The following is a 13,245-nucleotide window of genomic DNA, read 5'->3' on the forward strand; positions in this document are numbered from 1 at the left end:
TGGTGAACAGAGCGCTTCTTCTTGGGTTGGTTTTCATGAATAGGGGATTTTCCCCCCAACTACCTTGCAGTTTACATTACGAAGAACATTCTAACATTTCCGGTAATACCCTGCCAAATTTCCCAAGACAGTTCCGTTTACTCTTTTCTTGTGACCTGATTTTCATCATTTCTCTTCTTTCCTTCCAATCTCCCGATGCTAACAGCCCCCAGCACTCCTTATTGGCTGCAATAATTCCCAAGCATTGTGTTTCCGGTCTTCTGTCTCTGATCTCTCTGTCTCTCATTCTTGTTTCCATTTCCTCCCTCTCTCCTTTTTCTCTTTTCTCATGTCATTGAGGCTATAACCTGTTAAAGACAAGTCATGAGCAGTGGCGGATCCAGGAGGGGGGGGGGGGGGGTGGGAGCACACCGGGTGCACACTGGGTGCACACCCCCTTTATTTTTCATATTTTTAAAACAAAAGAAATAAAGAGAAAAAAAAATCGGGGGAGGGGTGCCTGCACCCCCCTTTTAATTTTGTAAAGGCGCTCCATCTTTACGGAATTCCTGGATCCGCCCCTGAAGAGTATACTCGGGCAGGTGTCTGTGGGAAACATATGTTACAGAAAAATCCGCCTGTCCTCAATGGGTAAAATTTGTGCATCATCTTGTCATATACAAGTATCTACACTACTTCTGACATTCCTCGGCAAATCTTTCATACATTTCTTCTCACCCTTTTACCATGTATCTCTCTTTCACTTTCTATATAATTCTCTATAGATATTATTTCTCTGCCTCTTTCTATTCATGCAAATACATGACAACATCTCCGTAGATGAATTTACAGGAAGTTACCTAATTTGGTATACCAATTTCCTGTCATATTTCTTTATCTCCCCCTTTCCCTCCATCTTGTTAGTTTCTCAGTTCGTAATCCCATCTCTTATTTCATTATGTGTCATTTCTCTCTACATGCATCTTTCCTTCTCTATTAGTTTACAGATTTACATCAATTTCAGAACATTCCCAGACATTGCAATTTGGACAGCAGGTAGTCTGATGTATAGGGATTTTGATTTTTGGAGAAATATCAAGTGTCTAATTTTCCGGCCAAATCAAAGCTTGAATATCTGCAACTTTATCGGGGTGCCATGTTGACAAGTCGTATTTATTCGCTTCCAATTTTTGATACCGCATTATCCTTCTCTCTTTCTCTCCCAGTTCACTTCATTTGTCTGTCCATCATTCAATCTTTCTTTTTTCTTTCTTTCATCAATCCGTATTTCTTTTTGGTTTTCTTTTTCTCCTTTTTACATCCACATTCTCTTTCCATCAGACACGTCATGGTCTTGAATGCGTTTCGGGTGACTTTGCATGAATATACAACCTGAAACAAATCTGTGTAATGTACCTTGTCTCTATTGATTTTGGAGCGCAACCAACACAGGCGTTATGAATTCTGTTCGAAAGTGCGACGCCGCCACAAATCAACTGCGGTACTTCTTTCATTATCAAAAAAAAAAAAAAGAGAAAAGAGTGGAACAAAATATGTTGGTGCTTGACAGATTACAAAATCCATTTCTTTGTCGCACACTGGATTCGAAATAAAAGAATCTATTTTGCATGTTGTATTCAACAATTTGGTTTTGTACCAGTCGTGTTATATAGGTCTAAGTGAAACAAAGTAAAAAAAAAATTAAGTCTAACTTAAAAGTTTAGATGAACTTAAATTACAGCATGCTATTGCTTGCCCTGTTCAGGTTAAGGGTTGAATTAGCTTTAAACTGTTTAAAATTCACATAAAAATTCCCTTTTCTCTAATTTCATTGCATATAATGGCTGCATGAAGAAAAGTCTATAAAATATTAATTTTCATTTGGAAGTTATGATATCACTGAATACACACACTGTGTATGATGATTCTATAAAAGTCAAACTCAACTTTTAAGATCAACTAATTTGTGAAACATCTTCATTGTGTTTGAGTATGTAAGTGTTAGTCAGAATTTGAATCTGGAACCTTTTGTGTAAGCATTCAGATGCTTAACCACTATACTGCATCACTCCCTTTTTATGCATCATTTAGAGTGTCCGTTTGATAAACATTCACTTCTGTTTCCAGTATGATAGAGCTGAAGACCAATCTGGACTTGCGTCACTTGACAGACTGACAGACAAACAAAACAGAGAGACAGACATCATGACAAACATCACAAGTTTGGAAACCCTACACGTTAGCCCGCTTTACATAAGTACAGGTATGGTTTCCACGAAATAAAAACAATCATACGAAAAACCAAACACACAAAAGGAAGCCAAAGAGATATGCAACCAGTACCTAAGCTCTACAGAGTCTTAACAATTGCCACTGCAAAATGAACACGCGGTAGTCATTAGCTGATTGGGGTACTGGTTGAAAAATAGACGAAAAAACATGTGTAATGCACACACCCCTCACTGCAAACATCTGTTAATGCTACCAGATTCTTGCTGGGTTATGACTGCATGCTTTTTCACTTTTTGAGCAGGAATGGCAGGTAGCAGGAGCAAGTACTGTTGTCAAACAAATCAAGCGAGTGGGCCTTCGGCGAGTCCTCCATGTTTGACCATCTGCTTCCATATCACCACTTTGAGGGCACCTGTAGGAATTTGATCTCTCTCTTTCATCCAGGATCATGCTCGTTTTTCTGATATAAAATACAATCCTTTTTTTTAAAACCAATATCAACTAGAAAAGCACCCTGAGAGTGCAGACCTCCACCAAGCAGCTACTTTCCACCGATGATCTTGCAAAGAGATTTTTCTCATCTCCAACACTGGGGAAAAGCTCTTTGGGCTCTTCCATAGAGATGGTGACTTCTGCCCATATACATGCTGAAAAATTGCTCAATTTCTCAATATAGAAGCCTCTGTTACATCATAAACCCTCAGCTGCACTGCGCGCCTCGCCCTAGCAAAAACTAGAGCACGCACTTTAGTGCGCGTTTGAAAATCTCAGCAATGCGCAGCTTGATCTCCCAAGTTCATTGACCCTACCTGTCCAGATATTAAAAATCCTTCATAAATTCCCCAAAATCTCTTGGATCACTACCAAAATTTCATCATTTGTTACTCGTGTCATTCTTAACCTTTCCTGTAAGTTTCATCCAAATCCTTTCACTACTTTTTGAGTTATTTTGCACACGGACAAACAAACCAACCAATGGTAATGAAAACATAACCTCCTCCCTTGGCGGAGGTAATTATCAAGAATGTTGAGATCTTTTCAGATTTTTTTTTTTCATTATGAAGGTAGACCTAGTCTTTGTCAATGTTGCAGATTTTACTGTCACTGGTGACTCGACAGTTCATATCACACTAGATATCAATATATTCATAAGCTTCTCTTTCTCTTACCAGCAATTCACTGTCATGGACTGCTTAGAGTTCAAGAGGACTTGTTTAACCCGTTGAGGACGAGTCCCGATTATACTCGGTCAGAAGTCTATGGGAAATATGTGTTGCAGCAAACTCAAACCGCCCTCAACGGGTTAACAACAAACCTTCAAGTGTGCCAACTCTATATGAGCTGTGGCCATACCTTGCAAAACTTTGTGTAGTTTGCTTCCAAATAATGTCCAGAAGTTTGAGCATGATAACCCTACAGACAACACTACATATAGTTTCAGTGATAGGAAAGTACGGGTACAGAAAAAAAAATGCAAAACGCGCAACAGCATATGAAAGAATACAGGATGTGCGTAAACAACATTGAATGGATCTACTATATGGCATCACACTCAGTCACAAATCTATGCATAGTTTCGTGACAAATGAAGAACTTCCCAAGTGCATACAGGGAGTTTGGTGAGAAGTTTGCCGTCACACTGCCCAACCTACGTGAAGCAAAATACTGGGTAGTAAAACTCTGTGGGGTTTGGCGTAGTGTGACCGCGCCTACAGAGGTGATACTTGCCATATGCACTTACCATAAGAAAAGGATTAAAGGAATGCATGGCATTTTGTACATTTTATGCATTGGTCATATTTATACAGAATAGCCCTGTTATTGCCTAGATGTGTGAACTCAATTGTGATGTCTTTACAACTGGGGTCTTTTGAAGGGATAGTACAGTATTGGTGCAGATGAGAATTGGGCTTTAAACTTTTTGCGAGATACCAAGAAAACACTTATGATATAGTACAGAGAATACCATTTTAAGAGGAATTCAAAGTTTATTTGATGAAAATCGGGTCTGGAATGACTGAAACATCCAAAAACAAAGTAAAACAAAGCGATCGTAATAACGTGTGGGTCCCACACTTCATTAGAATCGCTCTTTTTTGGATATCTCAGCCATTTCAAAACCAATTTTCATCAAATAAATGTTGAATACCTCATAGAATTACATGCTCTGTCATATTTCATAAGAGGCTTCTCATTATCTCACCAAAAAATGTTAGAAACCTGAAATTAGGTCTCAACCACAACTGTACGATCCCTTTAAACTCTTCATGTGCAAAGCACTTTACTTCCACTACCCTACCTACTTCTTCAGCAATCAGTAGTCCATGATCCTTACTTGACATAGTTATAAAGAGTTAGCAAAGCCAACTCAGGTGTTTGACTGTGCCTTATTTCAACAGAAAGGTCATGGTGATCAACACAAAAGGGATTAGGGAGATTAGTTAAAGGTGAGGTACAATTTTGGTTGAGATGGGGCTTCAGGTTTCCAAAGTTTTCCAACAATAATTTCTTGAGATAATGAGAAACCTCTCATGAAAGGTGAGAGAGCATATAATTCTACAAGGAATTTAAATTTTATTTCATTGATAATTGGTTTGAAAATGGCAGAGATATCCAAAATAAATGATCCTAATAAAAGGTGGTATCCAACTTTTATTAGGATTGCTTTGTTTTAATTTGTTTTTGGGTATCTCAGCCATTTCAAAACTGATTTTCATCAAATAAGCTTTGAATTTCTCTTGAAATCGCATGCTCTTTAGCATGTCCACGGAGTGGTTTCTAAGTATCTTGCAAAAGTTAAAAGCTGAATCCTCACCTCAACCAATACTATACCATCCCTTTCATCTCGTTCATCAGTGATTACATATCACTGCATCAGATATCTGCACCACTTGGTAAAAAAAGCCCTCCAGCATGTACACCAATAGGCAAACAAAGCAAAGTACAGATTAAGGTTTCTCAATCTAAACTCTATAAAACTATAAACTCCAAATTTTATTGTCCAAGAATGGAAATTCTTTTTGCCCAATTGATCGTGGGCCCGGCAGCCACTGACCAGTGCCTCTGTGACTTTTAGCTACACCAAGATTGCTTTGTTCCACTCTTTGAAAAAAAAAATGCGATGAAGGGACATAACGAAACATTGCTTTTACTTACAGTGACTTCAGACTGTGGGATACATGGCGGAATGCTTCAGAGGGAAATGTCTTGAAGTCGTTGACTTGAAGAATTCTGAAGTAAAAAAACAAACAAACATGTAAATATGATTACAATCCAAGAAAGCTATTGCCATCATACAAAAAAAAAGAATAAAAATTCCTAAAACTGTAATGGTATCACTTGATACATTCAGACAAATTCAATCATGTGAGCACATCATGTAAACTGAGCGATATGCACGCATACAAACATCGAGTAGGATTTCATCCCACTGTTACCATGACAACTAACATTTAATTGGCTTCCAATGCCATCTTCCCTTGCTCGGATGACCAAGCAGCATTAGATGAGGATTGCATTTGAAAGCACCTCAGTTAAGACTATGGCATCATGTTGCAAACTATTCAAATATAATATATCATACAATGCATTTTTTCTTAATGATGTTTATGTATAATTGTGTAAGTTATCCCTACTAGACGTCCCAGTCGAGCTGTTCAAAGCTTATGACGATCAACACAAAATGTATAATAACATATTTCATGTACAAACTATGTGCACATTTGTGAATAGTAGAATGATATGCATTTTGCAAATATATCAGATCAGATCAGATCAAATCAAATCAAATGGGATACATACTCTTGTTATTCCATCAACCTTGTTTTTTTTTAATACTGAAATCCACCTTGCTTTTTACTAAAGTTACGTTTGACAGGAGTATCTATCTTATTGGTTGTTCTTGAAAAAAAAAGAGCATTCTAGTATAACGTCTTATGTCTGAAGACAGAAACTATATTTCTTTTCTTACACCAAATTCACCTTATTCTGTAGTTTTCTTGGCTTCTTTGTCTGGCTCTTGTGGTGACCTCAAAACATTCATTCATGGTGAACCCTTCTGTGGTCCTATATGATGCAAGTGTCATCAAACATATCTAAAAACAACTTTCCCTGAACCCCTGAACATTCCCTCAATCCCTGTGTACCCTCATATGACATATGGATATTAAAGTAAGCTAGCCATTGAGATGGCCAGAAAAGAAAAAAAAAAGAAAAAACACTTGATTTGTGCCTGATTTTCATTTACTTTTAAAGATTTTTTTTTTTTACTTTTGCCAAATGTTAAAAATAGCCAAAAAGACTTTACAGAGACGAAACATCTAGGATCATGCTAAAATCAAACTCTGTAATAAGGCTGGCAAAGCTGCACTATTTTTCAAATAACACCATGACTATATGTATCAACATTGGCAACAAAACGAAACAAGAGGAATTGGATTTGAAGATGTCCTTCATATAAGGCGGGGGTGGGGCATGGGGGAATTAGTTCAGACATTTTCGTCCACTGCATACAGATGTGCCATAAATATTCTTCATTTGTGAGAAAATAGACAGGAGACGGAACGTGGGTCGAAGAAAAACATGCTTGTTTCAGCCCAGCAGAGAATCTCAGGTGCTACTCATGTACCACATGACGTGAAACAGGGATCAGAAAAGTCGCTGACGCAAAGGCGCTAATGTCTCTATCTTGCGGCTACTCTAAAGGGCCTTCGGCATTGAGAAGAAAGAAAAACAAATTTACGCACTTTGTCTTCATTTCCCCTTGCTGAAACAGGAGGAAATGGAACCTAAAAAATACACCTGTCGTTATACAACCTTTTACCGCTATGAATCAGCTCCTGGGAGCTAGGGACCATAAGAAAAGACTGGAGTGTCAAAGTGACTTTCTTTAATCATGTTCCTCCAAACCAACAGCACTATTACAATATTTGACTTTATGGTCCTCTACTAAGGAAAAAACATCTCTGGAACTTTGTGCCAATTGAGTCTGACAATAATACTTAAATGGATTAAAAAAAAAAAAAAAAACATTCTATCTTTTTTTCCTTTGAAACTTATGATGTCATAATCAAGAGATCCATGAATGTCACCGCACTATAAAAAAAAATTCTGGAAATATTTCCAGGTTTCTTCTAATATACAGGGTCCAAAGGATACACTGAGTATGTTATTGTAGAACATGTCACCAACAGATTCTCACATTACTGAAGCGCTTAGCTATTATTTAAAGTGTAAATTCTTATAACTTCATTTCAACAATATGAGAAAATAAATGCTTAAGACTAAGAGGATTCCTACATATCATTGCTGCTATCAATTACATTCATCTGTCATTCCTAATTTTAAAGATTAGCTCGAAGTTTCAATCTTCGAAGGTTAGCTCACAGTTTAGCCCTGTGTAGATGCACTCAAAAGTTAGCAATCTAGAGGTGGGTCTTCATCAGCTCGAGCTTGAAGAATAGCGCGCTTACGGGGATCAGAGAAAAAAGCCCGAAGTCAGCTGAAATGTGCAATCGCATCTTCACCAGCTCGAGCTTCAGGCACAGTTGGGTTTATAGCTCGGTGCTGGGCACAGCGTATAAAGTGTGCACTTAAACGAACTGTAGCAGCGCGAACACACTCCGATCTGACCGCCTACGTTCCTGCGTGGTGCGCAATGCAGCAGTGCTGATGTTTAAGCTCGAGCTGATGAAGACACGTTAAGATTAGCACGCCATTTTGCAAATTAGCTGGCTTTTCTGCAAATAAGTCCAAGATTTCTTTGGCTTTTTTCCCGATCAGAATAGCGCGCTATTTCGGTCTTCATTGCAAAATTAGCGGGCCATTTTCTGATCAGGCTAATTCTTTTGATCAGAAAGAGTCGGCTATTCTTCAAGCTCGAGCTGATGAAGACTCACCTTAGGAAAGATTAGTTGATAATGAGAACAAGACATCTGAGGGTTTAAACTCTAATCCACAGGGTGTCCTCACTTATAGTTTAGCGTCATGTAGATACCACAATCAACAAACTCAAAAGTTTAGCGTGACCACTCCATAAACCCCATTCCCCCTCAGATTCTGGGTCTAGATCCAGCATGTGTTGCAAACTATTGTATTGCTGTACCATGATTGGGTTTATCGCTAGTGCTGCAGGCACATATTTCTTCTGGTTCTGCGGTTTAAACATCAAGTGGAATTCTCCATCAAAAATTCAATCTTCAAGATTAGGTGTCATGTGGACGCACGTCGTTTAAACCTACAAGCTTATCATCGATAAGTTTAAAACTTTGAAGATTACAAACTTTGTGTGAACGTAACTATTGTTTTCAAAGCACTCTTGATATCAACTGAAAAAAAGAAAAACATGTCTTATGATCAACAAATGAGACATAAGATTGTGAAGAAGAAGAGGTATTTTTCAAAGATTTTAACTTTAGGTCCTGATTCTCGTTCAAAGAAAGTTGCTGACTGCTGCACGACGATGCCGAAGATTTGCTGGCTGAATAAACATTACGTGTATCCGTCATTGCTCTTCAACCCAGAAGTAGCTATCCGCCGGCCAACTCAGCCGGCTTGTCTAAACAGAGATTTGCCTAATATTTCTGTGGACTAGCATGATTGACTAGAAAATGTGAGAGATGCATGCTAAAAAGCTGTCCTTTGAAGAGCAGGGTTATAACTTGGGGGGGGGGGGGGGAGGGGCGGAGACGGAGGGAAAGGGGGAAGGGAGAAGTTGAAAGTCTCTCTCACTGTAATTAATAGACAGGATGATTAGTAAACAAACCTCATGATATGCAACATTCCGATTGGTATTTGAGTGACATTTGCCGGCCATTTCCAACTTGTTTTGGAAGCTGTGCATCAAATGCTGAGAGTAAATACGAATTCCATCAAGTAATACTCCCTTTCATTCTCTTCTTACCCAGATGTGAAATGAAATCTACTGAAAGTTCAGGGAAAAGTACTTTCTCCAGTTCAAAAGTTTTCCAGCATTTTTTTTTTTTTTTTTTTTTGGGGGGGGGGGGGGAACTTGCTTGTGATGTAAAAAGTAAAGATTCAGCTTTCTACATCTAGCTTCTAGGAGCTGTAAGTTAACCCGTTCCGTACGGGTACCTGGTGGCCTGTGTATTAAGTCTATGGGGATTTCAGAATTCAGTATGGAACGGGTTAATGTTACATATATTGGCAACTCATTCCTAACCAACTGAAAAAAGGACCAGGTTGTTTGTTCTTGTCTGATCAAATTCATATTCACTGACATTAGAAACATAAGCAGACACTTCAGCATTTATAAACACAAAGACACACAAAGATCCTTGATGATACCCTCAGATACACTATTAATCAAATCTCTCATAAACTTCTCGAATGAAAAGGCATCTGAAAATGAATCATTTCATGTTCATCTTTCACCATGTTCTTGATTAGCTTTCGAGCCTTCTTTTTTTCTTTTCTGATCTCTATTAGAATAGAAATATAATTGGTACAATGCACATGTCATTTCCTTCTGTTTGTGGAGATATTTTTCCATGGAATGCCAAATGATAATGATGAGACAAATTGCACTATGAATAAAAAATAAAAACACACACACATGCACACAAATGTTTAAAACTGCCGTATCTTGTGCCTACACAACTTCCCAGCCAGCAGAAATTAACCCAAGTCTTCTCCAGGGGGAAGTAACCATAGCAACGACGCCCCCATTATTGAAGATGAAGTCACCGCTAGCAAGAGGGGGACACCAACGTTGTAAGGCCCAAGGGGAACCCCTTGTGTAATGCAGCAAGAGCTGCAGGCAAAAACTGAAACAGCAATAACCATGCGACGCTTGTGCCCATTTGTTCATCTTTTTTGCAGTAAGTGGAAAAGACCTTGCCCGTGGCTCTCCACTGGCTAATCAGATTTTGTGTCTTGTCTGAGAGGATGAGTGATGAAATGAAGACAGAAGACAGAAAAAGAAAAGCAAAGAAATGGATAGTAAAGAAGAAGAGGAAAAAGAAGAAGAAGAAGAAGAAGAAGAAGAAGAAGAAGAAGAAGAAGAAGAAGAAGAAGAAGAAGAAGAAGAAGAAAATGCTCTGTCCAAAAGCCGATCAATCAGCGTGGTGTGAACTTCGATATCTGTAATCGTACATCACACAAGAGTTGGTCCTCGGGGGGAAGAATCCTCCCTGCGAGATGATCACACTCCGGTCCTCTGCCCCTCATCCTGCCCCAACAGACATCACCATCAGTTTGATTGATACACGGCGTGGGGTCGTCAGAGAACAAGCTCACTCTCCCGAAGCGACACTAAAATGTCAATTTCCATACTCGGTTAACCCCTCGTTATCATCTCCCTTAATTTCCCTAAGTGGTCTTATCTATATCCAGCTAAGGTGAATTAAATGGGAATAAAAGTATGGAATGAAAGTATGGAATAAAAGTATGGAATTGATAGTAATTCTCTATCTACAGGAAAGAAAACCGAGAAAAAGCAAGCATCCATCAAAGTAAAGTATGTGACGAATCTTTTGTGAAATGCAAAATAAACACAAAAAAGTGTTGGTGTCTTCTGTAAAATCATTGATGCAAAAATCAATTTCACTTTTCTTCAGTGCTACACTGTTAATATATGAAGAAATAAAAAGCATGGAAATAATGAAAATGTTTCATCAACTAGCAATTATCTTGAGAAAGGCGAACATCAGCAAGAATGATGTGTGTGATGCAGTGTTGCCCGATGGTGATTTCGGTAACCAAAAAGGGTGAAATTTGGTGATTTTTAAAGTTTTTTGGTGACGAAATTCTAGTCTTGTAACCAAATCAAAATTTGGCGATTGTTAGTAACTTTTTGATTTTGAGCCCAATGACAGATAATCACACTAACTGAAAAAGAAAATGCATTTTGAGCAAAGTTTCCCCTTATTTCCTGTAAAAACTTCACATGTGCCCCTTTTTGTCACTTAACACACACAAACACTCATATATCCTTACACATTGTATATACATTTTGCATTTAGTGTGTGACTACGGCGCGCCGTAAATTGCACCGAGACTAGCGCTGAATGTTTGATAAAGGTTCATTGACATCATCTGTCTTGAAATTGAAGCCTTACCTACGCTTTTCCAAATTTGGTGATTTTTTATGGCTTTTGGTGATTTTTCACATGTCTTTTGGTGATTTTGCTCTGTTGGGACCTGGCAACGCTGGTGTGATGTACCTTTTGCAGAAATGCAAAGAACCAGACACAAGTAAAGTATTCATTTCTTCCACAAAATCATGAGTGCAAATATAAATAAATTTTATTTCTATTCTCCTCTCTGAATGCTAAAATGTTTATGAGCAGTACTTTATCACAAAGATGCAAAGGGGCTAAAAGGAATGTGCCTAAGATGATACAGGCAAAAAAAGGATTATGCATATTTGCTTTCTTTCCAACCCTTTCTTTCATCACTATAATCATTGCCATAGGGGTGCAAATAATAGTACCTCAGAGAGTTATGTGGCATACAGCATCATCTGGGATATATTGATTTTTCTGAGACGTGGGGAGCATAATGCTGGCCAAAGCTACCAGTTTGGTCAGCTTTAGAGAGAATGTGCATTAGAAAGTGTTTCATTTTTTGTAGCATATGTGAGAGATATGGTATATATGAAGAAGAATGAAAATGAATATGAAGAAGAATGAAAATAAATGAATTGAATTGAATTGAATTGAATTGAATTATTCATATATCTATATCTCTTCGTATAATCATGCAGTGCACTAAAATTGCAAAAAAGTTTTTGCAAGATCATGTAAGACACTGGCAGCTTTCCAGCCGAGTTTCAAAGAATGTCCAGTATCATCTTCCCAGGGACTGTATTGTGCAATAGGCCAACAGTAACAAACTGCTTTGGGCACATGAATGATTCTTCAGCTTTGCATATTTAACTCCAGAGCTCCTTTGTCATATCACAGTCAGCTGCATCTTGTTCTTTTTTTTTCAATTGACTGAACATTTTCTTGAGGTTTTCATCTTTAATTTCTTGAACAGCAACTTCAAGTTATCAACTCTCCCCCCAAGAAAAACAAAAGATTGAAGGCATTTATACTTAGGGAGCTAATTACAGTGATGTAAATACTTCAATCTCTTTTTATTCTGTAAACCATGCCCATGACTATAATTTCTACAAAAGATGTTTTACAACAACACACAAAAAAAGATGTAGCTGCTGATATCACAAGTTAATGAATGCAGCCAGAAATACCTACAGGTCCTTCACACCATTCTTGCAAGGTCTCCTTTTGGAGTGATACGTGCATCCCCATTGGTATATAGCGCTGCTTCTATCTCCTAGTATGTACCGTTGTCATTGTTACCACTAAGATTGTGAACTCCACTAACTGGTAATAGGTTCTAGAGGGACCCCTTCTCTCCGCATATCTCATTCTCTCTCTCTGTATCTCTTTCTCTCTCTCTCTCTCTTTCCTCTCTCTCTCTCTCTCTCTCTCTCTTGATATCCGTCTCTCAGAAAGTGTTTTTTCAGATCTCATTAAATACACCGCAAATCCCTTCCCCCGAGTGGGGCAAATTACCGCATCGCTTACAACGGCCATCGCGCGCATAACCGAAGCGGGCAGAGCCGGGGCAGTGGATCCCTCCACTCACAAACAATGACCATCTTGCTTGTCGGGGACGATTACTTTGATCATGTATCTCAACATTGCGGGATAAAACTGTTGCTTGCATTGTTTTTACATCGTGTCAATAATATAAAATCAACAACAAATGCCAAAGTAAGGTGCAATAGATGTGGATATTCATTTCAATTACATTCCAAAATATCAAAGTGTGGTGGGGGGGAGGGGGGGGGGGGGAGATGGTTGAATAACACAAACTCATAGGAATAGATGTTAAAGTTATATCGTATCAATTCAAATGTAACCATCACAACAAACCTAAAAGCTATTATAGACTCTGGTAGCAAATGAGACTGAAGTACAGATTTTTCAAGCTGAAAAAAACCATGTCAAATGATTTGAATTCTTTGTGTGTATGTCTTTTTTTCTCTTTATGATGCAAGAGCAA

This window comes from Diadema antillarum, unplaced genomic scaffold, assembly GCF_040938485.1.
Source record: "Diadema antillarum isolate AM-2024a unplaced genomic scaffold, OU_Dant_1.0 scf00000174, whole genome shotgun sequence".
Classification (NCBI taxonomy): domain Eukaryota; kingdom Metazoa; phylum Echinodermata; class Echinoidea; order Diadematoida; family Diadematidae; genus Diadema; species Diadema antillarum.